Source organism: Crocuta crocuta, unplaced genomic scaffold, assembly GCF_008692635.1.
Source record: "Crocuta crocuta isolate KB4526 unplaced genomic scaffold, BGI_CrCroc_1.0 scaffold6, whole genome shotgun sequence".
NCBI classification, from domain to species: domain Eukaryota; kingdom Metazoa; phylum Chordata; class Mammalia; order Carnivora; family Hyaenidae; genus Crocuta; species Crocuta crocuta.
In genome coordinates, this window is record NW_027531917.1 from 8,849,109 (window position 1) to 8,873,907 (window position 24,799).

A 24,799-nucleotide genomic window follows, 5' to 3' on the forward strand; every position below is an offset into this window, starting at 1 on the left:
TGATAGTACTGAGAGTAGTATATGTATCAAAAATTGTTTTAAGAGTTGGTTCAAGAAAATAAATGAGTATACAATGAAAAGATCTGGTATAACATTTAATGATTTTCCAAGCATAGAATATTCTTGAATGGGATGCTTCAATATTCAAGAAATGGCAGGCCTCTACATTAATGATGGTAATTATTAACACTCTACACCAAAATATTTTTTCTCCTGGGCATATGATAGAATTGACTTTCTACTCCCTTGAAGTTAAAGATGGTCATGTGACTTGCTTTGGCCAATAAAAAATGAGAAGTTTTATATGTCATTTTCAGGAAAGAGCTAAGTGCCAGTGCTTAATTATCAGGTTTCTGTTACTATTTTTTTCTATCAGATTTATGGTAGCAAAGTTTGAGATAAAGCTTTTGTTAACCTGGGTTGCTGAGTAGCTATTATGAGAACTACCTGAGGCTCTGCTGAATTGTTTTGAATGAATGATAAGTCCAAGAAATATAGTTTTATTGTGGTCAGCCTGTGAAATTTGGTGATTGCATCAGGAATTTGAAAATATGTTAAACCATGGGATATTAATCTACAACAGAGATGAAAACCTTTTTCTGTTTATGTCGAGATATTAAATACTTTTTGGTTTTAAGGTTTATATAATTTGTAAAATTTATTTATTTATTTAGAGCACATGAGTAAGGGAGGGGCAGAGAGACAAAGAAAGAAAATCCCAAGCAAGTTCCGCACTGTCAGTGTAGAGCCCCATGCGGGGCTTAATCTCATGAACTGAGAGATCATGACCTGAGCCGAAACCATGAGTCAGACTCTTAACTGACTGAGCCATCAAGGTGCCCCGATGGTTTATATAATCTTAATCACACCTACTTAGCTCTTCTGCTATAGCACAAATACAACTATAGATAGTACCTAAATGAATAAATACGTCTGTATCCCAATAAAATTTTATTTAATAAAACAAGGGAAGGGCCAGATTTATCCTTTTGGTTGGAATTTACTGAAACCTAACCTAAAACTTTAATATAATTCAAAGAATTCACAACTAGGTTTATTATTAATCCAAGCTGATTCTAAAAGTTATATGGAAAAAATATGCAATCATAGCTATAAGAATCTGAAAATTAAAAGTAATTGGACAAAATTAGCTCAAACAATTATTAAAAATATTTGAAATGCCATGATAGATACTGACCCATGAATGGATACACCAACATATGTTAGAGAAAATGTTGAGCAAAAAGTGTCACTGCATGTCAGTGAAGAAAAGGTGGATTAATTGACATTAAAACAACTGAGCTCCAATCTAAGAAATATTTAGATCTGACTCCTTACAACAAAAAATTCTTATGTACTAATGTTTAAATCCTCTGAAAATTGAACCCCAATGCACTCAAAGAAAATAGTGGACGATGTTTTAATACAATTAGAATGAGGAGGTAGAATTTTTATTATGGTATCAATTCCAGAAATCATGAAAAGCAATTGATAAATTTAACTTAATAAACTCTAAATAAATGGCATAAACAGAATCAAAAGACAGGGAAATTTTGGAAACATTTTTGTATCAATTATTATAGTTCAATTCTTATTTATTTAACATATTAAATGTTCCTACAAATTGGTATGAAAAAGATCAAGGACTCATCAACAAAATGGTATAGGTCTTGAAAACAGAAGTGACTAGAAAAAAATTCAGACAAATTTTTTAAATAGAAAAAGATGTCCAACTTCATTTATGTTAAGAGAAATGAAACAAGAAATACTGTTTTGTGAAAGTTTAAATTGTACAATTTTGTGTGCGGGGCAATGTAAATCTGTGCGAGACAAATTCTATCATAATTTTAAATGAAAATTCTTCTGTACTTAGAAATTTTATGTTCAGGAATTTTTCCTATATATGTTCTAATATATTTAGATATAAGCAAAAGATCTTTATTTTTAAGTTTATCACAGAACAAGAATTAAGATACCCATATGATTACAATAGGAGACTAGTCCAACACATTATTCTTCTTATATTAAAAGAAACTCGATGTGGCTACTATGAGGACTAAGACAGTGTTTTAAGCAGTAATGTGGAATTATCGGTAAGGGGAAAGAGAATTTAAAGTCCATTGAGAATATACCAATTATGTAAAATGCTTGCATATGGATAGAATATCCCTGGATAATGTATGAGAAAGTGGTAACAGACGTAACTCTAAAGAATGAGTCTAGAACCTAGGGAGGGACAGAGTGGAAAGCAGAGGTCTCTAGTTTATACACCTTTCTGTAACCAGTATGATTTGATATTGTAGTCATGCTTTATCTGTTGGAAGTGAATTATTTTGAATTATGCTACAAACTTTCATATTAAAGAAAGGCTTTTTCTACAACATGCTATAGTCGTCCACCCAACTTTCATTAAATGCTTCCAGTGATAGGAATTAACTAATGATGATTCAGATCATTCTAATTTTAGACACTAAAATATTGTTTTGTTTTGAAACAAAATTTCTTTCTTATATCTACTAATGCTTGGTCCTTGTTCTCCCTCCTAAAACTATCTGAATCAAACTTAACCTCTCTTGTTTGGATATTTGCAAGATGCCTTTCCCTGTTCCTAAGTTTATATTTCTTAGCTATATGCTCTCGGTCCCTTAAGACATTCTTCATATGACATGATTTTTAGGTTTCACATCATTCTTACTATCACTAATTTAGTCTTACTTACTGGCATTCTCTTAAAAATCTGTCAAAAATGGAGTGCCTATATGACTTGAGCGTCCGACCTCAGCTCAGGTCATGATCTCAAGGTTCACAAGTTCAAGCCCCAGTTGGACTGTGTGCTGACAGCTCAGAGCCTGGAGCCTGTTTCAGATTTTGTGTCTCTTTCTCTCTCTGCCCTCCCCTGCTCATGTTCTCTTTCTTTCTCTTTCTCTTTCTCTTTCTCTTTTCTCTCTCTCTCTCTTTAAAAAATAAATCAGCATTTAAAAAAATCTATCAAAAGTGTTTGGCTAATTAAAAGTACAGTGGTTAATATATTTGTGGTTCCTTGATAGTGACACTACATTTTGATTAGTGTAATTTAAGATTAAATAAATATTTTCACAATATACTATTAACTCATATTTATTTTTTAATGAATTATAATTGGTAGTGTGCTTCTTTTGGTGGACATTATAAACTAAAGATGTGTTTAGAATCTAGAACAAGACTAACCAAAATTACATCTTTGCTAGATGAATAAAGAGATGATGTCATCTAGATATGGCAGCAATCGTATTAATACTTTTACCTCCGTAAGTTAAACCTCCTGTCCTATAAAGTGAATATCAAGAAGTTTGATTTCTTTCTTCAAGACCTTGGACGTGTGTGTGTGTGTGTGTGTGTGTGTGTGTGTGTAGATATATGTATCCTCATATCATTTGGAAAAATTGCCCCAAATAATAGTAGTCTTATGTGAAATATTATTTCTTAACCTGGCTGCATTATAAGAAAACCCAGATAGGTTTTCAATGTTTCCTTTAGGGTTTTTTTCAACTCAAAGAGATTGGAATCAGCTTCTACATTGCAGTTTTATTTTAATTATTGTAATGTTGAGTTTCGCACAGAATAGAGATAGATTAGGTTACTGATGACATATTTTGTAGAATAGATGGAATGAATTCATAATGATTCTAGTTGCTGATTTTTCCCTCCCTCCCTCTGTTTTTTTTTTTTTTAATTCCCTGATGAATTTCTACAGGAAGAGTGGAAGTAGGACTTACCTAGCATATACACAGCTCAATAGGTTAACCAGATAGATTATAACAACGGAAATGTGAGATATTTCAGTCAACATGTAATATTGAGATAAGAATGTTTTAAATGATTTCAGGGTTTAGTAACTAGAGAGTTATATGAAGTCAAAATGTAAGTTGTAACAAGGAAGACTGGAAGGGATCTAATCAATGAAGAAGTATATTCTTACTGCTGACTCTGATGAGTAAGACATGTCATGCTATAAAATATGTGACAATGTCATAAAAGAAAAGTTATTAAAATGACAGTAGCATTACTATAGCTTTAAACCATCCATAGAGAACAAGAATAAGGAGGGAGCAACCCTATATCTTTGGTGTTTGGGGACTGAGCACAAAATGCAGTAATAACTGTTGTTGTTAAGGATGAGATGAATTAAAAGGAAATCTATGTTTATTTAAAGGCTTACATGTGGACTGAATACTGAATAAAAACTCAAGGTTTGGACAGGCTGTTCTTGAGAGTGGGTGTTTTAAAAAATAGTAGGAAGTGGCTAGGTGACAGGTAGAGATATAGGGAGGGTTTGAGGAGAAGGGAAACAATTAGATAAAGATTAGCGTGGAAGACTAGTGGGTGGAATATTTGTGACTATTGTTGCTTACTAACTTAATTGTATGGGCATATAAAGCCATTTGCCAGGACATCAGCTATAAGACATAGACACGATGAGCTTTCACAACTGTTACACTGAGCAACATTCCCATCTAAATCTAGTCCTGGAATTTTGATTCAACTTCCCTTTCTCCAGGTGGTAAGCTCAGGATGCTAATTGTAACCCTCATTCCTTTTTATTGGGAAGGGGCATTTCCCATCATCTGTAGGCTTCATCCCTCGAAGCTCTGGATGGCTTCTTGTTTTTGCTTCTTGCTTCACCACTGCCATTGAGTGCACTTGATCCTTTTGATGATCAGCATCTGTGTGCTAAAAGGAAACTTTTTTTTTTTTTTTTTTTAGCCTGCAAATAAGGTATGGCCCTTAAGTGACTTTACCTAAGTTGACTTTCTCTATGTAGTCTCCTCCCAGAGGAGACTTCCCTGTCTAGGAGGTTAGACTAAGTCCATCAGGGGCAATGCTGCATGCTGGTAGTGAAGCCCTTAGCCTTTTTTACCAAAATAGAGCAAGATTTCTTCTTCCACTGTACCCTAGAGGGAAATATATGGTTTATAAAAACTCCTTTCCAAGAACTTGAATAAATCTTTAAATCTAAGTCTGTTTTACTATTACTGCTACTACTACTATTACTATTATTACTACTACTACTACTACTACTAATTTTCCTTGAAAGATTTCTTCCAAAAAAAAAAAAATAGTTTCATCAGAGAGCCTAGAGACTACCATATAAATAGAATCAATATGCAGATAGTCTCAGATTCCTGCAAGGGACATAAATAAAATTTCTATATTATTTTGGTTCATTTAATGGAGGGACCAGGATAAAATGGTATCATTCATTTTTTTTGGATGCTAGATATCCAAGCTTAATGTCGACTCTGAATATAACATTAGAATTTAGAAATGGTCTGTCACAGAATTCTGCCCCTCTCAAATAAACATGGCAATAATGAGTAAATGTTTATTATAATATTTTGTTAGAGTATACGGTACTGTTATTACCATCTAATACACTCTGCTAATATGAATGAATTTAGAAATTTGACACATTTTCCGTTATGCCTGTAATTAGCTACTCCTCTTGCTATTGATCCTATTTCAATAGACATCAAATCATATAAAATATTCAAAACATTTGGCTTAAGCACCTAATATCAATTTAAAAATATCATCTGCACATGTTTCCCATAGAAGAGAAAACACATAATAATATGTCTTGATTTTCATTTCAGTTTTAGCTTTTTATTTCTTATCAGACATTAAACATTGCTGAGATGCATGCGGCGTTTGTGTTTTTCCATTTCCCCCAAAACAGGCCTTTATCATTCCTCTAAGTGACTGCTATCTTGACTTCAGCCACTAAATCTTTGCTCCGCTGAAACAAAAACAAAACTGCAGAGCTTGATATAACATGCCGCTCCTGCTGAGTCCCCATCGGTCCAGGTGTTAAAAATTGGACACTTTTTTTTTAAGGCCCTTGATATATGAAAACAAAACCAGAAGGAAGCTTGTTGAGGAAACTGTGTTTTAAACAGTAGTAGCTCAATCTGTTGATTTACAGGCTACTGATTTACAAGCTGTGAATGAATTGAAGCCTTCAGCAACAGGAAGCTGCGCCGTTGGGAAACCCTAGAGCCGGGGGACCTGCTTGACTGCAAAGAGGAAAACTCACTCCAGGAGCCCCCTGCAATCAGAGTTGTTAACCAGAAGGAAATGTCTTCAGTGCTCTTACATGGCTTTTAATCAGATACTGACAGAGCGCCTTTGATCAACACATTTGCACCATGAGGTTAACTAGGGGGTTCAGTATGTCCACATAGATTTCACAGTCAGCTCCAAATGTACACAAGCAACAGAGAGACTATTCAAAGCTGATCCCATTGCTGGCTCCCCGTCTGTCCTCTCAACCTCCAGGGTCTGCGGTGGGGATTAATGAAACCACATTTTTCAAGCATCTTGCCATCTCTGAACTAGAACCGAGGGTGAAGCATGAGGCATTGTTGCGGAGGCCCGCGCGTTACTTCTTTGATATCTCTACACGTCTTAATTGAAACCTTAGACAGTGGCACCAGCCCGCTGCCCTGTGTTGGGCCTTTAAGAACACAGTAGTGGAGAGAAAGAAACCTCAGGGAGGAATTATCTCAAAGACAGGGATCACTGGTGAGTGAAATGGCCCCGGCTGAGTTATTTTTCATTTGCCAGCTTGGTTGGTATCCAGAATCCGTGACTTGAAATGAAACGACTCTGTAGTCACAGAGCAGAGAAACAAAGTTGGCATAGAGGTACCAGAGAAAACAGCTTACAAGGTGCATCCCAAAGATGCTGAGGGGGGAATTAGATATTTCTCTGTCACTGTAATTGCCTGTGAAAAATTCCATGTACTTGGGGTTAGCAGACAAGATGGATTAACCCCTTCTCATTGTAGGGAAAAAGAAATTGCTGGGTCTGCACGGATCTTGATGTCGGGAGATACGGATAAGGTGATATTATCTCTGAGTATGGATTAAAGCAACAATCATGGGCTGAAAGTTCATTTCTGCATTTTTAGATGCTTATTGTAGATAAAATATGAACATAAATAATCCTGAAATTGTGTGAAACTAAAGGTTGCAGTTAGGTTTAAAATAGGAATAAAATAAGAATCATAAAAAAAAAAAAGCCTAAGAGTTTTCTTTCATTTAGCTTTTGACATAGGATTGGCAATATGCATCCAAGCGCTACCAAGACAAACAAAGGTAATTGTTAGAAAGACATCAGTTTTTTAAAATGTTTTTATTTTATTTTTGAGAATGAGGCAAAGTGTGAGCAGGGGAGGGTCAGAGAGAGAGGAAGACACAGAATCTGAAGTAGATGCCAGGCTCTGTCTGAGCTGTTGGTACGGAGCCTGATGCAGGGCTAGAACTCATGGACCACGAGATCATGACCTGAACGCAGGCATCCCAGACACCAGTGTTTTTTAGTCTCAAGTGTTCACATCTATAATTTAAATAGTAAATATAAATTTCAAACTTCAACTACATTTTAGTACTTAAATCATCTGGTTTTTACTTTTTAAACACCCAGGAAATTGAAGAAGCATCCCTTTCATGCTCCAGTTACTGAACTGAAAAAAAAAATATGGAAAAAAATCATTGAGGCAAAATAAGAGATAAGTGGTTATGGTTATTTTTTTGGTATATTACCTTGAAACTTACAAAGTCATTAAACTTTAGTGAAACATTTTTCTTACCTTCTTTCAAATTAGCTAATACTATTCCAATTTGGGAAGCAATTAATATCTTTACCTCCAAATATAAATGTTTAATTTCAGGTGGCGTCAAAGTCCACTTATTTTTTGAGAATCTATATGTTGTAACTTTCACAAGTTAAATAGAATTTAACCAAATAAATGCTAAAGCTTTTCTCTATAGAATTCACTTAAATTTCACTTAGGTCCAATTTAATGAGGAATCAATTTAAAAAACATAAAATGTAATTTTTTTCTAGTTTATGGTGACATTTTAATGAATTTTAGCAAAGTTCTCATAGCACTAGTATAATTGCCAATATGCACATTTCAAAGTCTTGCACAAAGAGATTACTGGGTGTCCTTTGAATGAAATACTGGGAATTCCCTAACTGACCTTGTGGAATTATTCGAGTCTACAAGGGTACCCACTTGTGATACATAGAAGTTAACTTGAAGGACACTGAAATAATGCAAATGTTTCCTGGAATTATGCTACAGAGCCATGTAAAGGATTTTTGCTCATGGCGATGCAAATGGATTTGTACAGAAATCTCTAGAATTCTAATTTGAATTGATTTTAATAGTTTGCTGTTTCTCTTACTAATTAGTGGATTAAATAAAATCTTTGAAGATTCTTCATTTCATATTAGTATGATAGTCACGATTTAACCTGCCTGAAAATTATACTTTAATAGACACGCAGCAGAAAAAGGAGCTCTTTTAATTAAAATAAAAACTAGCTTATTTTAGTTTTCTATTAGAATAACATCATTACAAAAATTAATGTTAGATCTTCTTGTTTAAAATATGTTTTTAGAGTGTAAAATTCTAGAATATACATTGGGGAGGATTGCTTTTGTTTCATTCATTAGTGTTTCTGGAGAACCCATAAATGCATCGTGTGTATTCAGTATTTGTTGTTCCACATGGAGCAGAGTGGAAAGAATAGAAACAAAGACTAAACCAAATCTAACAGAAAGGACAATATGTAAATACCAAAGGAAAAATGGAAATCTTATTCTTCCCTCCTCACATAAAAATTGATTTTTTTAAATGTTTTATTTATTTCTAGGAGAGAGAGAGAGAGACAGCATGAGCAGGGGAGGGTCAGAGAGAGAGGGAGTCCCAGACTCTGAAACAGGCTCCAGGCTCGGAGCTGGCAGTCAGCACAGAGCCCGACGCGGGGCTCGAACCCACGAACCGCGAGATCATGACCTAAGCGAAAGTCGGTCGCTTAACCGACTAAGTCACCCAGGCGCCCCAAAAATCGATTTTAAATAATGCCAAATTCCATGTTATAGGGAATCACCAAAAGGGTGGGAATAGAACTTTTAAAGTTATTATCTGACATCACAAGGGAGATTTTGTATTTATTTTTGTTTTCTTTTTTTCTAATTTTTAAGAAACCAACATGAAAAACTGGCTAATTGGAAAATACAAATGCTTTGCGGTCTGCCAGTAGAAGTGGGAGCAACGATTGTGATGCCTTTTTTAGTCTTATGCTTGGGCTTTTATTCTAACATAAAAATTTATCAAAATAAAAGGGTCTTCCTAATTAATCTTTTGCAACAGAAATATATAATTTTTCCCTTTCATGCAACCTGTGGCAAATAAGTGTGAGTGAGGAGATTATTTTATGCTGCTCCATTTTGCAAACTTTAGGTCCATTCTTGACTGGTTTTAAGGAATTTTATCATTGATATGCCTTGTGTGTAGTTTTTTTTTTTTTATGTTTATTTATTTTTGAAAGAAAGATGGAGAGAGAGCACACATATTAGTATGGGAAGGCCGAGAGAGTGAGACACAGAATCCACAGCAGGCTCCAGGCTCTGAGTAGTTAACACAGACTACAGGGCCCGAACTCACGAGCCATGACCTGAGCCAAAGTCGGACACTTAATTGACTGAGCCACCCTGGAGTCCCTGCCTTGGATAGTTTTTAATGTTTCTTCTGTTTGGGTTTTATGAAATTCCTGGAATTGTAGGTTTAAAGTGTTATCAAATTTGGAAAATTTTTAACCATTTTTAAAAAATATTTCTCCTGCTTATAGGACTTTAAATCCTATGTAATAAGCTTCTTTAATTTGTCCCCATAACTCATTGATATTTTTTACATTATTCTTCAGTCTTTTTACCTTTTATTAAGTAGGTTTTATCACTATGTCTTCAAGTTCACTAATATTTTGCTCTGTAGCATCTAATCTGTTCTCATATCAGTGTATTTGTATCTCCAGTAGTTTAATTTCACTCATTTTAAATATTAACATAATCATGTTTTTCTTTAATTTCTTGAGCATATGCTATGTATATATTTAAAGTAGCTTTTTTAATGCCTGTCTGATAGTTCTAGCATCTCTATCATCTTAAATTCATTTTTTTAAAGTTTATTTATTTATTTTGAGAGAGACAGAGACAGTGCAAGTGGGAGAAGGACAGAGAAAAAGGGAGATAGAGAGAATCTCAAGCAGGCTCCGCACTTCCGGCACAGAGCCTGAAACAAGGCTTATACCCATGAACCTGGAGGTCATGACCTAAGCCAAAACTAAGAGTCAGGTGCTTAACCGACTGAGTCACTCAAGTTCCCCTTAAGTTAATTTCTATTGACTGAATTAATTTGTTGTATAAGCTGTACTTTTTTTGTGTAATTTAAAAAAATTTTATTTATTTACTTTTGAGAGAAGAGAGGTTGAGAGAGAGTGTGAGTGGAGGAGGGACAGAGAGAGAGAGCGTGAGTGGAGTAAAGAGAGAGAGAGAGAGAGAGACAGAGAGAGAGAGAGAATCCTAAGCAGACTCTACACTGTCAGAGCACAGAATGATGTGGACTTGAACTCACGACCCATGAGATCATGACCTGAGCCAAAATCAAGAGTTGGCACATAACTGACTGAGCCATCCTAGTGGCTGTACCCTTCTGATTCTTTGCATAACTGGTAATTTTTTACTGGATTCCAGATATTGTAAAATTTTATTTATACATACTATATTTTGGGGGGCATCCCTTTAAATATGTTTTATCTTTGTTTTAACACATACATAATTTACCTGGCTACATAAAGCTGGTTATGTAAGCTGTTTTAGGCAAGATCAGTATATAATCTTTAGTCTAGGCAATTTTGGCTCCAGTAGGAAGGCAATGAAATTCTGAGTATTCAACTTGATGTCCTTCTTCTCTTTCACCCTTGAAAACATGATCTATTACCAGCTCTGTGTGACCTCAGTAGTGATTCTGTCTTCTTTCTGCAGCCTTATGTAGTTTTCTCACATGTTAGTCTGTTGTTCAGGAAAACTCTGTTCCATATCTCCAGTTCTCTGTGTCCAACTCTCTTCTCTACTCCACTTCATTTGTTTGAATGTTTTGTCTCCTCAAATGTCAACTCCATCTCTGCTAGTTGGGCCATTGGGCATATTTTTCTGCCTTCCAAATGACTTCCCTCTGCTGCCCTGTTGTCTAATATTTGAAAACCATTGCTTTGTATATATTGTCCAGGTTTTTAATTATAGAAAGGTGTAGGATAAGTATAATTCCTCTTACTCTATTACAACTGGAAGCATAAGTCTATTCTGTGGCTCAAATGACTGAAAACATAGCCCAGGCTTAGGGCTATTTTTTTTTTAACATCTTGAAATTTTGATGATTATCAATTGTATATTATTGGGACTAGGATCCTAATAACTACACTTTATGCCAGGCAACAATGAAGAGGTAAGCAGGTAGCCCCCAAGGACCTGAGGCAAGCATTAATATATGTGCAACCCCATGTTGCACATAGGAGTTATTTTTCTCTCTGAGAAGAGTACACAGTAATCCTCAGGACATGTATGCTGGAAAGAGCCTGTGAATAAAATTTCACTTCTATAATGCAGCTATAGTTGGGATCTGGGATCTTAGTTTTAGGAAGGATGTCTCATTCTTATTGCCCATTGAAAACAGAGCGGAAAACACTGGACACTCTTCATAATAATAGAATATTCAGAAGAAAGGCATCTGACACTATTCCAGTAATGATGAATAACTACATAGTCCTTTTGAGGACACATATTGTTAAGTAAATGGTAGATTTGAACTCTAATGCAAAAAGAAAATGGTTTTCCAATGGATAGAATTTAAAAAAAAAGACAGAAGGAAGGAAAGAATAAAAGACAGAAAGAAAAAGAAAGGAAAGAGAGAAAGAACAAAAGAAAGAAAGAAAGAGAAAGGAAAGGAAAGGAAAGAAAAGAAGAGAAATACCAAAGCAACGCAAAGCAAAAAACAGAGAGCTCCCTGGTTTCTCGATTAAGAGTGGTAAATTAGGCCAGTAAAGAGCTGGTTTTTAGATGAGTGTTAGGGAAAACATTGTAGGTGAAAGGGAAGAATTTGTGTTTTGTTTTTCCTTTAATATTTAAAAGAAGTTTATGAAAATGCAATAGGTAACATAGTTTGCAGGATTTCAAGTGCTGATGAAATGGGTCACTGTGAACATTTGTGCAGGCAGTACAGTGCACAATTTTAGTTGTGCCTTTCCCTTATAGCCTATAACCTTGACCAGCAGTGGTCAAGGAGCTTCAGGGAGCTTGTTAGAAATACAGAATTTCAGGGGTGACTGGGTGGCTCAGTCAGTTAAGTGTCCGACTTCAGCTCAGGTCATGATCTCGCAGTTTGTGAGTTCGAGCCCCAGGTCAGGCTCTGTGCTGACAGCTCAGAGCCTAGAGTCTGCTTCAGATTCTGTCTCCCCTTCTCTCTGCCCCTTCCATGCTCATGCTCTGTCTCTCTCTGCCTCTCAATAATGAAGAAACGTTAAAAACATTTTAGAAATATGAAATTTCAGATTCCACTCCAGACATACAGACTCAGAATCTGCATTTTAACAAGATCCCAGGTGATTTGTACACTCATTAAATTTGAGAAGTGTATACATGCATCATGTCTTGGAGTTGGGAAGTACACAGCCTGCCTAGCAGTATAGATCTGTCTGTGGGAACCAAGGTTGTTAGAGGGTCTTCTCCTGATGAGCAACATGACTTGCAGAACTGTGTTGAGGCCTCTGGGTCAGCAGCAATAGGGTTGTTTTTATATATCAGAAACCCTGAATGTACTATTCTCCCTTATTTAGTTCTCCCTCTTTTCCTCAATACTCCTGTATCAAAAACAAAAACAAAACAAAAAACAAAACACACAGTTCTCCCTTTTCCATTTTCCTTTACCACCTGCACAGAACACTACACTCCTGACACTCCTGGCCACCAAATGTGTGGGTTTTTTTTTTCTCTACACCAAGCAATTCTCCATAATACCAGCTCAGGGTGTCACAATTTAACTCAGTTCTGACACTACCTGGAGATAGTGTCAGATCCTATCAGGTTATAGGCTCAGTGCCACAAGGCTGCCTTACCCCCACTTCAGACGCCAATCACGAGTAATAGTTCCTCAGGTACCCACTTCTGTCTGGCTACAAATCAGAGGTTCCCACGATCCCCTCTACAGGTGTAATTAATTTGTTAGAGTGGCTCACAGAACTCGGGAAAACACTTATTTACATTTACCAGTTTATTAATGGATATGGTAAAAGTTGCAGTTGAACAGCCAGATGAAGAGATAACATAGGTCTGGGAAGGTCCTGAGACACAGAAGCTTCTGTCCCCATGGAGTTGGGGTGTGACTTCCTCTTGGATGGATGTGTCCACCCACCTCAAAGCTCTCCGAACCTATACTACTGGGAGTTTTATGGAGGCTTCATCACAGAGGCACGATGGATCATTAACTCCATTTACAGCCCTTCTCTCTTCTCAAGGAATGGGGGGCTAGAGCTTGGAATTCTAGTGTCTAAACATAGCTTGCTCATTCCCATGACCAGCCACCATCCAGGAGCCATCCAGAGTCATCTCACCAGAGCAAAAGACACTCTGCTCACCTAAGAAATGGCAAGGGTTTCAGAATCCCCGAGGCAGAAATGAGGGGCAGTGTGTATGTTTTCTGTCATCTTACCACTCTCCTCTGCATTCCATCAGCCAGCCTGAGCTTCAAGGTGTCAGCGACAGCACTGAGGGGAAACTTGCTGCAGCTTTCTCATATTAATTGGCGGATATTATGTGCACTCTCTCCCTCCAACTATTTGTACCCTATCACCCACAATATGAAGCACTGGCTTCACTTCATCAGAGGCCCTCAGTGAGAGTGTCCTGATAATTCTCAAGAGAGTAGAATATCTATCAAAGGAATATACAAGTTGTGTTTTTATAGACATCTGCTATTCTTACCTTTTTAAGTCTCACGTTCTGAAATAATTATATTTTGGGCAGTTGGCCAATTTCAGTATAGATAAAAACTAGATTGCATACACTAATTGCTAGCTGAATAAAGAGGTGGAACTTTCCCTCCTAACACATTTTCCCCATCTATCTCGTTAAGCCGCAGCAGTCTCTGGGGAAGAGACCTTGTGCTTCACACTACTCTCAAGCTGCCAGGTGGCTAAGGGGTTAATTAGGACAACAAGCCAAGACGAAAGTAATAACCAAGACTTTATTAATTTGCTACAATAGAGTTAGTAATAGGCAAATATGTATACCAGCTCTGTAATGCTCCATTTTCTCCCCATAGAATGGGCACCAAGCATGGGTCAAGTGCATCAGCACAGACAGAATCTTCTCACTGCTGATATCTCTGGACAAAAGGCCTCTGTCATTTTGTGAACCAACAGAGTGAGGGGGGAGGGGATGGGGAGGGGGAGAGGGAGGAGATGAGGTGCTAGTAGTAGAGAGAAGTTCTGAGTAGAGGAAAGTGTCTTCTTAGTCTGGTCCCTCCAATAAAGAGGCCTCTGAAGGGAGGCACCGGGAGTAGAAGTGCACAGTATGCATGTGAGCCTGAGTCCCTGACTGCAACTGCCTTCCTAAAGCTGCAGTCCACCGATCATGCGCCAGACCTCACCGGGAGCGCGGCGCCCCCCACCCTGAGGCCTGCCAGGCAAAACCTTGTAATTGCCTATGGTCAGGCACAAAAGATCACAAGGAAGATTTTGGCCCGGAGCTGCACTCTTCACATGCAGCCTGAAGACACCTGATGCAAAGATACACACCTACTTGAGACCTAGAGTTCCGGTAGAAGTGCGGAAGGCCGAATGTAGGGGATTCACCTCTGAGGTTTCGTGAAGATGGAGGATGTTGCTACGGACGACGCTACGAGACCCTAGACCGCGACAGCTACTAGACAGGATCCTAATGAGCAAGAGTTAAAAATCTTCGCTGGAGAGTTTGTATCAGCCTGAAAGAGAATGTGAAACAGAGTTTCTCAGGGGAGATTGTGTCCTTGAGCAATGCAACTCACTATTTTCAAATGTTTGCTTACCTGAGGGTAAATATTTGTTACTTGTTGTTTTGTTTGTTTTTGCTTTTGTTTTTGTTTTGATTTTTGTTCTTTGTTTGAAGCATCATAGATAAGATTTTGACAGTACAGATATTGAGGTCAATCTGTTAGCTAGTTTCGAGGAGAAAATTTTCCAGGACTTTCAGCGGCAGTCTTGGTGAAGGGTGATATCTTTCAAGGTAATATTTTTTTCTGCTATTAGTTTTAGCCTTTTTAGATTATATTTTGCTGATTCTATTACAGAAATGCCTGTAGCAAGACCCCAGGACTCGATTTCTTTTCTACACTTACAGGCATAGACATTTGCTACTCTTATTGGATATTGCTTCCCTAAATCCCAATATATATTCCCAATACCATGTGCTCTATCCCTTCACTCTAACTCTGCCTTGGGCCATAGATGCCTTTGCCAATAGGCAGACCCCCACCTTGAAATCCCGAGCCCTGCTAAATCCAGGCTATCTTCTTCTGCCTGAGTCCAAGGGCAAGAGGCCACAGCAGTGTGGGCTTTCTGGTCCAGGGAGCACCCCTGAGTCCCTAGGACTCTTCTTTTCTCGGAGATATTAAGTGAAGAGGATTCCTTCAAATAATAGGCATTTTGTGTTCTTTTAGTCGGGAAGTGGGGCCTTCGGAATATTTACTCTGATTTTAAAGCTCTCTCCTTACCTTGAGTCAGGTTTTTTGTTTTGTTTTTTAACCTAGTGTCATGGAACAGTTTATACTGGTTGTATTTGGAGACATTCAAACCTGATTAGATTCTCCTGAGGCTGTGGCTGAGAATTCATATGGCACATATGAACACCAAACAAATTATAATTTTTAAAAACGGAATCAAGCAATTGTGAAACAATGGACAAGATTCTCAGCAATCTGATGAACATAATATGGACTTTCAAGAGTCAACATTGATTTGCAAATATCATTATACTGGGATGAGTATAAGCCTTTACGTTTTTATTAGACTCTTATAAAACCCTGGAACATAGAGCAAGGTCAGTAAATAGCTGAACATAAGACATTTTCTGCAGTATTTAGATGACTAAAGAGAGGTATGAATGGCTTTCAAAAGCTACATTTCAAATCTCATCATGTAAAAATAGAGAAACTCCTCCTGGAGAAGAAAGACACGATGGTACTGTTTTCCACGTCCCCAGGCCATCAGTTTATCCCCAGGGCACCAGGTCCTTGAAATGGGTTACAAACTTGGGGAAAAAACTATGAAAATCTCTGATTTTCATAATGAAAACCCATGATTAAAAGGATGATTTGTAAGAAATTGGGGATATTTTCCAGAGAAGATAGAACCACACTCAGGAAATTAAAAAAAAAAAAAAAAAGAAAAGTTTGGCTATAGGTTAAGTAAAATTTCTCAAGTTTTATCACAGTGACAGCTATCAAAGGCCAAGGTGTGCCAATGACTGGCCAAATCAATTAAAGGTTATTCATGTTCCCAAAGTAAAAAATAGTTCAGTACAGTATCCACATATCCAGACAGAGCTAATAATGTTTGTCTGATACTGTGGTTAATCTAATTGATATTCTTATGATAGTTAGGACTGCAGACTTTGCTCTGGATTCTTCACAGACGAGAATTTAGATTCCAGAAATGTGAATCAAGTACATTTTTGAGGAGCATAATGTAGTTGCTACTCTTTAGATTGAAATTAATGTAAGAAATAAGTGAAAGTTGTGTATAAAGAAAAATAAAGTAGTTTAAAGTAAAATGTTCATGCCAATTGCATTACATTTTTCATTCTGGGGAGAGGAAAGTACATAACAAGACAAATATTCAGATAGGGATCTCCTCATGGGCACACCCCTAATTTCTTTTTTTAAAATTTTTTTAATGTTTGTTTTATTTCTGAGAGAGAGAGAGTGAGACAGCGTGAGCAGGGGAGCAGAGAGAGAGGGAGACACAGATTCCGAAGCAGGCTCCAGGCTCTGAGCTAGCTGTCAGTACAGAGCCCGACATGGGGCCGAACCCACGGGCCGTGAGATCATGAGCTGAAGTCAGACGCTTAACCAACTGAGCCACCCAGGTGCTCCGGCACACTCCTAATTTCTAACATGATTCTTTTCTTTTTGCATTTATGCCACGAGAACATTTCTCCAATTTGTCACTTGGTTTCAGGTAACACCCAGAAGGTCTTCAGTAGAACAATTAGAACTCATTGCTGATTGAAGCCCTTCAGAATAGTACAGGGAGAACAAATTAAGAAGTTCAAGATCAGTAGAGCCTGGGGTCTCTAAACCATGTCTCCATTGCAATACACCCATTGGGGTTTTAAAGTGTCTCTATTTACTTTCTCTCTAATGGTTGGAAATACAGATTTATTGCAACAGAACACTCTAAACCCACAATAAAAATGAAATGTTTGTCTCTAATTGTCTGAATATAGGCACACGTGTGGTGCCTCCACACTCTTTCATGGTGCTGAACTGACCCAGTCAGAAATGAAGCCAATATTCTGGTTTGATGTAGAGGGGTTAGGAGATGATTGTAGCTAGTGTGATTAGAAATCAGGATAGTGATGAAGACTTTGTCTAGTTTTAAGTTTCAGGGTAAAGGAGAAGGAGGTGATTTATGTTTTTTATTCCAAATGTAAATTCTAAGTATACAATTTATGTTAACAGAAGAATTTATTTTCTACTTAAATAATGGCAAATACTAAGTGTGTCTGGCTTTGGGCTAAGAAATTCAGAAGAAATAGAAATTGAATTCTCCTTCATGAACTTTCAATTTGATAAGGGAAATAAGACATATATATATATATACATATACATATGAAAGATGATAGTAATAGATGATGGTATTATAAACACAGAAAATTGTTAAAGTTGAATTTCAACAGAGGAACCGATAAGACTCTAAGGCTAATAAAATGTGGTTTTTGGATGGAAAAAAAGGGATGCTTGGGTGGCTTAGTCGGTTAAGCATCCGACTTCAGCTCAGCTCACGATCTCACAGTTCGTGGATTTAAGCCCCACGTTGGGCTCTGTGCTGACAGCTAGCTCAGAGCCTGGAGCCTGCTTCGGATTCTGTGTCTCCCTCTCTCTCTGACCCTCCCCTGCTCACACTGTCTCTCTCTTTCTCTCTCAGAAAAAAAAAAATCACAAACATTGGATAGGAAAAAAAAACAATCTAACTTCATACATAATTGGGAGAACTTAAGTGAAGATTTACGTGTGTGTATGATTTTTTTGAGCTTTTAATATGGTAATGTATGTGGTAAATTTATAAAAGGTATACAAAGTCAATTTTGAATATCTTGAATTTACTCTCTTACATAGACTCTGAAGGAATATGTCTAGAATACAGATGAAAATATGAGACTATGGCTTCCTGAGATTTGGACTGTATATACAGATGGTGGTTCAGCCCCAAAGAGGTGTTAGTTGCCACCATGACTCTCAAAAGGAGAACCAGGGAAGATAGAGATGAAGTGCATTTGAAGAGTTAGGAAAGGAGCATAAACCTGAGAAGTCAGATACAGAGAGAGAACTAGTGAGGGACTACCTATTCATGAAGCCAAAGAGAATAAATCTGTAATGGGGTGGTGTCCATATGTGGATGACACAAAAATCAAGGGGAGTAAGGACTCACAGAAGATTACTGAACTTAGAAATTGGGTGACACTGATGTTTTTAGAAGTTTTGGTGAACTGTTGAAGACAACACACAGGTGATAAATCAAATAATGACTATGAAGAAATAAGAACTAAGCATAAACCAGTTCTCAAATTTTTAATACTTCAAGAAGGGTTATTTGATGGCACCTTGAAGATAACAAACAAGATGCACGGAAAATAGGTTTAACTCTGGAAAGGTTCACTTTTGTCTCTAAAGAAGAAAGGTTTAATGAAGAGGAAAAATGCTCAGGCAAATAATTAATTGTGAAGGATGAGCATGAAAGAGTGGGTAATGGTAAAAAATGAAGTGGTTTCCTTTGAAGAAGATAATGTAAACTTTTTTTTTTTTAAGTTTTATGTTTCCACAGTGGAGGAAACCTGATAGAACACATCTTGCCTGACAGTTTCTCTTCTTCTGAATGGTGTGTTCTCATGTCACTGGCATCTGGTTTTATAGGTTTTGCAGCATTTATGCTTACCTTTGAGGGATAGAGTATGCTTTTATCATGTCTACAGAAGTGATTTCCTTTAGAATACTGCAAAATCATTCTGAGCACTTTGATTTGGCTGATTGTGGCACTTCTTTCTGTAAGAGGTAATTCAATTCTGGACTTTGGCCTTCTGGAAAAGTAGTTCCACTTGTACTTACTTTATGATGAAGATATTAATTCAGGCAGCATGTCATTTACCTTGAATGAATAACATCCCTTCATAAATAGAATTTTCCCTCAAATTTATTAAAAGTGGGCAATTACTTTGTCTTCATTCCTTTTTCATGCATATATTGAAAAATATAAAAGGGGGGAATGTGTGGACTGACAAATGATATAGATTAACAAGAAATTAGTAAGAACCAAACTTTATGTATTTTAAAAATCTACCTTACTTTGAATAAAAATTTTCTTAAAATAGATGTACGGAATATACTATCAAATATCATGCTAACTAATGACCAGTCATCAATAATTATCTAAAATTGATTACACACACACATGCAAGGCCATAGCAATTTTTTGAATTTAATATGCCTGCTATCATTGTTGAAGACATCTGGAAGCCATATTTGATAGTCCAATTCTAACAATGTTCCAACAAGTGAGTTAAAAAGTTTCAGTGTATGTTCTTCTAGGTCAATTAAGGAAAATTATTGCTTTGTCTTTATTCCAAGTTGTTGGCCTAATACTCCTAGTATGAGCTCGGTTCTAGATATTTCATTTCCTACAAGAATTGGAACATAGCCTACTCTTGTGCCCTGATACCTCAGAAGACAATGGTAGCTTAGTTTACCATTATTTGCCTACACACTGAAAAATTTCATTACTGTATACTGTACCATTTGTCTGAATAGATTGTTAAAGGCAACAAGGGCCAATTCCTGTAATCCTTTGCCATTGCTTATGCTAATAAAAATATACTACCAGGTGGATCCATCTGCTAACATTTATCCAGCTTCAATTGCATGTTCAGGAGTAGTCCCTAACATTCTCCAACTGCTGGTAATTCTATAACGCCTAAACAACTAATCCCTCGAAGAAGCCTACTGTTCAAGTTTTAATACTTAAACAAATCCATGCAATTTGAAAGAAGAAAAACAACTAAAGCAGTTTATGATTGAGAAAGATTTTAAGCTAATTTTTATAACAAACTGCTTCAAAAATACTGATACACAGTGCAGTTTTGCTGAAAGAACTTTAGTACTGAAAGTGCCTCATATAAATTGGTTAGTCCAGGATTTTCTAATGGGGAGGAGATGTCAGAGCAGCAGCCCAAGAAATTAAAGATGTTAATGTAGAAAGAAGGGAAAAAACATCCCCCAAACCACTAAAACACACACACACACACACACACACACACACACACACACACGCACATCATGCATTACGTGAAGAAAATGATATGAACAGCTAGGCAAATGTACTTAGCATCTTTGACCCAGTATCCTAACAGCATGGACTACAGACCACTGTTATTTAAATATTTAAAAATTCAGATTTCTGGGGCCTCTGGGAGGCTCAGTCAGTTAAGTGTCCAACTTTGGCTCAGCTCATGATCCCATAGCTCGGGGGTTCAAGCCTTGCATCAGACTCCGTGCTGACAGCTTAGAGTCTGGAGCCTACTTCAGATTCTGGGTCTCCCTCTCTCTGCTCCCTTTCCCGCTCACACTCTGTCTCTCTCTCCTTCAAAAATAATAAATAAATTTAAAAAATATTAAAAAAAACAAAAATAAATAAACATTAAAAAAATTTTTTAAAATAGAATAAAATAAAAATTTAGATTTCTTAGCACACAGACCAGGAGTCTGTATTTTTACAAGATTTGTGTGTGATCATCTGCGTGCAATCATTCTATACTAAAGCTAGAGGACCAAATGTTAGAGAATAGAAGAAGAATAAAAATAAATCCAATGATAAAGATTGCAAAATAGTTATTTTCTTTGTGATACACTAATATCAAAGAACCATTAGTGAAATAATAAATAAGACCAACATTCCAAGGTCATAGCTTCTAATGATAAGCAAGGTCATTATGGTAAAATGGTGATCTAAGAAACAAAATGCTTAAATATTTCTCTTTTCAAATAAAAAGATTACAATATATCAAATTTGAGTATTGAAATAATGTCATAAGTAAAGAGGATTCATGATTATTAAGTAAATTCCAAATGTACACACGTAGATACATAGGAAGGTAGGTTGATAGGTAGACAGAGAAAAAGAGAGGAAAGAAAATAGTCCTGTTTTCCCAAATGCAATAATAAAGGGAAAAAACACAAAACTGTACAGGAAAAGAAAAGGAACTCATTAAACAAACCGATTAGGTTTAAAAGTTTCTATTTTTAAGGTTTCTATTTTTTAGAAACCCCAGAACTTTTCTGGTGAAGATCAAATATCTATTCTTCATAAAGGCCAAATCTCTTCCTGTGTACTAACCTCATCATCTGACAGATGTCTGATACTGTAACATCGTTGTCATTGTGCATGTTTACATATAATTCAAGAACCAAAACATAAATAAACAAATGGGACCACTGTGTAAGCCTCAGTACAAGAGTAATTCTGTGCTCTGGCCTAGAGATTGGAAACAGATGTAAACATTTGTAATTATGCATGTTTCAGGCTGCCTTTCATGCACAAAAACAGTTGTAGAAATTGTAGGTGGAGCTGGCTGAACACAAACATTATTTGTCTTTCTGAAGTGTCAAATCAGAGATTAGAGTAAATGTAAGCACATTAATCATGAAATGAAATTTTCAGAAGGGCCACTCATTTGTGAACTTCTGGTGTCACTCAAAAATCAAAGTTTTGAAACGTGCTTCAGTTATTTTTCTATGTTTATGAACTAATATATCATAAGATGGGGAGGGATGTTATGGAGGGCATTTGCTTTTCTCCACTGCCACATTTCATTCATTCCAGGGAAATGATACTTGGGCTTTGTTTTCTGACATACAGATATAGCATTGGAACAAAATACTAAGCGACCCCAGTAACAGTCATTAACATGCATGTTAAATGCCCACATCCATTTTCCCTTTGTACCTTTGCAATTGGACTCGAATTTTTAGCGGATCGTAGTGCTCCTTGCTAAACAACTGTGCTTCCCATTCTCTTTCGTAGCTAAATGTGACCAAGTCTCTGGACAATTTCATGTATCAGACTTCCAGGAGGTCTCCTTAAATGAACTTCCTCTCTTCCTCATGCATGTGCAAATGAAGGCCCTTGGAGGATGGAAGTCACGTGTTGAAGATGGTGGAGCATACACAAAAATGGGGACCAGGGACTCAAAGCACTGAGTGAGAACAGCGAAGTTGCCATACGAGCTTTGATTGCCTACCACTAGAACACTTGTAAGTGAGAGAGCAATAAGCGTCTATCTTATTTAAACCACTGATTACTTATTGTTTCCTTGTTTGCTTACTCTCAGCTGAACCAAATTCCATACCCAATACAGATTAAATTCAACCAATCTGTATGATATGTTTACCACTGACCAGGGGCTGCTTTGTTTAAGCCTACAGTGATGAATGAGAATGGACATGTTTAGCTAACAGTCTGGTGCAAGGGTCAGCAAACTCAAATCCATGGGGCAAATCTCCCCACTGTTTTGGTAAATAAAATTTTATTGAAACAGTCATTTTTATTCTCTATTGCTGCTTTCACACTGCAACTGCAGAATTGAGTAACTGTGACAGAGACTTCATGATTCACAAACCTGCAATAATTACTATCTGGTGTTTTACAGAAGAAGTTTGACAACTCTGATCTAAGGGGAGTCTAAGACAAGTAAGTGGACACGTAGAATAATGTGTGGTATATATGACAGGAAGGGTCCTGGGTGTGATATAAAGAGCAGTGAATAATCTGCACATGAGAGACCAGAGCATATTTCCCAGAGATGGTGATGTTGAAGAAGAACTCAGCAGGATAAGTAGGTGTGGACCAGGTAAGTGACTCAGTGCAGTTATTCTAAGTGGAGGAAACTGTGCAAGTTCAAAACCCAAAAGTGACAAATGCTGTCAAGTAAAATCAATATTGTGGGGCATCTGGGTGGTAAGTTGGTTAAGCATCTGACTCTTGGTTTCAGCTTAGGTCATGATCTTACAGTTCTTGGAATCGAGCCCTGCATCGGGTTTTGTGCTGACAGCACAGAACCTGCTTGGGATTCTCCCTCTCCCTCTCTCTCTCTGCCCCTCCCCCACAGGGACATTCTCTCCCCCCAAAATAAATAAATTAATTTAAAAAAATGAAAATTGAAAAGCACCCCATGGAGAATGGGAGAAAAACACCAAGCTTAGAAGTGGCTACCAAGAAAGCCTAGAAGAATCCAGGATTCAACTCAGTAGAGCTTAGAAAAATTATCATGATTTACTTGTTAGTGAACTTTGCCAGGTATTTGCATCTTAAACTTTATTGTCTCTAATTTTAATTTAAAACAGAGACAGAATTTATTTTAGGAATGCAGTGAAATTAGATGCAAAGTGTTTGAGAGTGTGTCAGGGAGAGAGCGAGCAGGTGCAGAACTTGCCCTTGAACCAACCTTGTCCACTAGGCCTGGGTGCCAAAATTAAGCATGAATAAGAAGCCCTTCAGTTAATTGCTGAATTCCACACCCTGGAATCAGAGACTCTGATTCAATGATCTGGGATTGGGCTCAGAAATTGGGGATTTAAACAAGTGAAAAGGAAATTTCAATTAAATAGAACCAGAAACAATTGTGCAAAATGCTGCTTTAGGGCAGACCCATACATCATCAGAACATTCTGGAACATTTGAGAAAATTAGAAACTTGGGTGATCTACTGATCCAATGAAGAAAAATCTGAGCGTGGTATACCTGAACTCATGTATTAATAAGCTTTCCAGTGGATTCTGTTATGCAATAAAATTTCTAAAAAAAACATTTCTGTATTTCTTGTTCTGTTGCACAAATTCATCAGCATGTATGACAGTCACGGCACAGTGAGGAGAAGCAAGGGGCAGTGTCTCTAAACCAGTGCAGCAATAATGTGAACATGTAACAACTGCCAACTCATGACTCTTGATTCCATTTTCTGCCTTATCCCACTGTATGTTTCTTAAATCTCTCACCCTCCTCCCCAGCCATTTCTTGATTTCACAGCTTCACATACAGAGAAAAATAGCCAATATGTTCACAGAGGCTGTGAACACAGTCACTGTTTTATTCAGGAACAACTTTCTTTGCTGCGATTTCTAGAGTCACAGACATGCCTATAGTGGGTCAGAAGAAATGCCCAGGCTTAAGCCAAAATATCCTGGCTCTAAGTCTACAGTTTAAGTATCGATGCATATTTAATACAGTAAACAAGATAACCTGTTAATAAGTGACTCAGAGTAGATATAAAACACACATACACACACACATACACACACACATTCATGGACACACATTTGAAGACAGTTATTTTGAAATAAAAGGCTCTTTTTAAAATTTTATTCCCAATATTGCAGTCTCCCTAGTTATCTATGAAGGCCAAATGAGGTTCTAGGAAATCTTAGTTGATTCTCTTCACTACTGAGACTTTCTCTAAATTATATCATCAAAACTAACAGGCTATTCTCTGTGTCAAGTCACCTGGGACATGGTGTGAGGTCTATATACGTGCACTAGTCTTGTCTACTAATTGTCCCAGTGAATAAGCCAGGTTTTTCTCATGTTTAGCTCATTTTTCAATCCAGAGAAGAGAA

The 24,799-nt window shown here is 37.0% G+C and overlaps 1 long non-coding RNA gene across 1 annotated transcript in view; it reads left to right on the plus strand.

Moving 5' to 3' along the window:
• Nucleotides 1-22,657, plus strand: part of LOC144240585 (uncharacterized) — a 32,979-nt gene extending 10,322 nt beyond the window's left edge. Inside the window, exon 5 of the long non-coding RNA XR_013337765.1 lies at nt 22,212-22,657. This is a non-coding gene — a long non-coding RNA (uncharacterized LOC144240585). The remainder of the gene's footprint in view (nt 1-22,211) is intronic.
• The last annotated feature ends 2,142 nt before the right edge of the window (nt 22,658-24,799 follow it).